Here is a 2,934-nt window from a genome sequence, read left to right as displayed (position 1 = left end):
GGCCCATCTGGCTGCCTGGGGGAGAAAAAGTGAGGCTCGAAATTTTCATGGGATTCTGCGGGTCTCTAGAAAGAAGTTATAAAACAAGGCTCCCCAGGGCAAAGGACAGCCCTTGCCAGTAGCATCCACATAAACCCGGATGCAGTCTAGGGTTTGGGGGGCAGATAGGGGACCCTTATGTTTTACGTGGAAGCCGGTCAGACGGCTATTTAAACGCATCAACATGGGAACGCTCCCCTCTCCCCGGGTGGCTTTTAGTATAATTTATGGTTGTCCATGTAACACCTAAAAGCTACTAACCCAGTACCATTCTGGAGCTGGCATGAAACAATGTTAAATTTTCAGAAAATATGTGGACTGATTTCTGAATATAACCATCAGTAAAAATCAAATGATAGAGGCTTACAACGGACTAAAAGCAAAGGCAATAAATGTTCAAAACTCATCACTATCTAACACTTATACTGCATTTTACTATGATCTAGGTGCTTGAGGTTATTTACGGGATCTCGTTTATTTGCAACACTGTATCATAGGGTAGAAATAGGATACAATGTGAGCTATCTGTCTATCTCGCCAGCTCTGTGCTCAGGGACATCACCTCGAACAGCGTGAAAGTGGCCAAGGCAGGAATATTTGCACCATAGGCATTGGCCAACGCTACAAATCGGGACTGGATTTATCGTTCTGTTGTTTGTCCAGGCTTGAGAAAGTGATGGGAAACATGTTTAATCATGCAGATTTAACTTCAAAGTGTGTCATGTGTGCAGAAACCATTGCAAATGGCACAAAAAATAAAAAAAAAAGGAAGAAAATTTTCTTCTGGTATTTAAAAATTATTATCCGATTCAGCAAAGAAAAGTCACTGACATCATTGATGACTGTATACATCTTATGTCATTTTTATCTTACATCTGCAATGTAAATTTAAAAAACCAATCAACATTCATGTTGGAGCTACACTCATTTGTCAATTGCACTCATGGGTTGGTTACAGATATAAAGGTTTAGAGGGCAAAAAAGTCAACTGGCTAGAGTGCATTTATGATAAAGAATACTGTATGTTGCATTAGGGTTATTACCTGTAAATTGCACGTTACACATCCCATGTCAGTAAAATCTATAATAAACTCAAATATACCTACATCTGTCTCTAGGCGTACTTTTTCCCCAGATAGCTGGTTGTTCACCATTTACGAACACACCACTGCACTCACCTTTTTCTCAGGAATAAGTAAATACTTCCAATCACCACACTGAAGAGAAAGACAAAGATGAGGGGGCCGATGATAATTTTTGCAATATTTGATGGGACGTCTACTGAAATAGAATAAGAAAATATACGTTTGACGTCCAAATGTGTTGACAGTGAAGATCAGTCCACACTTGTTTCCTCCTCTCTCGTCCCTGAATCTCTCTGCTGGTCTCTTGGACCATGAGTTCCAGCAGTTCCGAAACATCATTGGCTCAGCGGGGCCAGGTGGTGGGCTCTGAGATCTGTATTCTGGAAGCACACTGCTGTGCCCCTCCCCGGACCACTGCCCTGGGACAGCCTTCTCACATCCCCACCCAGGGCTGGCTTGACAGGCATGCAACCCAGGCAGTGCATGGGACCCCACACTCAGAGGGGCTCTGCTCTCAGTTTAATGCCCTGCCATTGTCCCCTTGAAATTCCTAATAATTTTCAAGCAAGGAGCTCTTTATTTTTATTTTGCACCGTGCCCTGCAAATTACACAGCTAGTCCCAAACCCAACATTACCTTTGGCAGATGAAAAATTCTAATAGCAAATATGGATACGATAGTAGCAGGAACTAATTAATGTGTTTACCAGTGGTACCCTGTGCCAGCCACTTAACATTCATGCCACTGAAATCTCCCTCTACCTCCGGAAGTGGGTCCAGTTATTATCTCCATGTACAGATGAACAAGTGTAGGACCAGAGAGGTCAAGCATCTTGCTCCAGTCACACAGCAGCAACCGGTGGACCCAAATGTCCAGGGCCAGCACCTGTAGCTTCCCCCCGCTCATCCTCTGCAATGTTCTACCACGTCCAGCGCCAAGCACATCCCCAACCTAGCCAAGGCTGCCGGGGAGACTTACAATAGTCTGTCACGTAGAAATGGGTGGCTTCTGTCCAGGAACCATTGCCCGCCAGGGAGGTGGCCCGGACTCGCACGCTGTAGTTGCCCGGTGACAGCCCGCGCAGCCTGCAGCCCCGCTCCAGTGCGTAATGCTTGCGGGATACGCAGAGATGCAGCTCCTAGGATGGAGGAGGAGGCTGGCTGAGCTTGGCACACCTGCCACGTCCACCCAAGCAGAGATGTCCCAGCCAGCATCCCGCTCAGAGACAAGGCAACAAAGCACGATCAGAGCACGATACCCAGGCGACTTGGAGAATCGCAGAATTTTAGAACCATGGTGCTATGAAAAGGCAAACAGGTGCAGAGGTCATCGTTACTGATAACAGCCAAACTTCCTAAACGTCTGACCCAGATCATATCACCTAATTCGCACAGCAACCATGGCTTAGGTGCCGTGAGCTTCATGCTGGAAGGGAGGAAACCAAGAGTTAGGATGGAGGTTGTTCAACTTTTGCTGTCGAGAGCCGGAGAGTAAATATTCTCAGCTTTGCAAGCCACACTCAATCAACTCTGCTGTTACACGGCAAAAACAGCCACAAACAACTTCATAACGTCCACAAATAAAAGCATTTGGCCGCGTGCCAATAAAACTTCGTCAACACTGAAAAAGTTGGGCTCCAAACAATTTTCACATATCATGAAATATTATTCTTTTTTAAAAAAATTATTTTATTTATTTATTTATTTTTATTTTTTCACTGAGGTACTCAGGGTTTGAAGACGCGTACAGCGGTCCCAGTGGCCCATCTGGCTGCCTGGGGGAGAAAAAGTGAGGCTCGAAATTTTCATGG

This window comes from Propithecus coquereli, unplaced genomic scaffold (assembly GCF_000956105.1).
Source record: "Propithecus coquereli isolate 6110/MARCELLA unplaced genomic scaffold, Pcoq_1.0 Scaffold241, whole genome shotgun sequence".
Classification (NCBI taxonomy): domain Eukaryota; kingdom Metazoa; phylum Chordata; class Mammalia; order Primates; family Indriidae; genus Propithecus; species Propithecus coquereli.
This window is presented reverse-complemented; position numbering follows the sequence as displayed.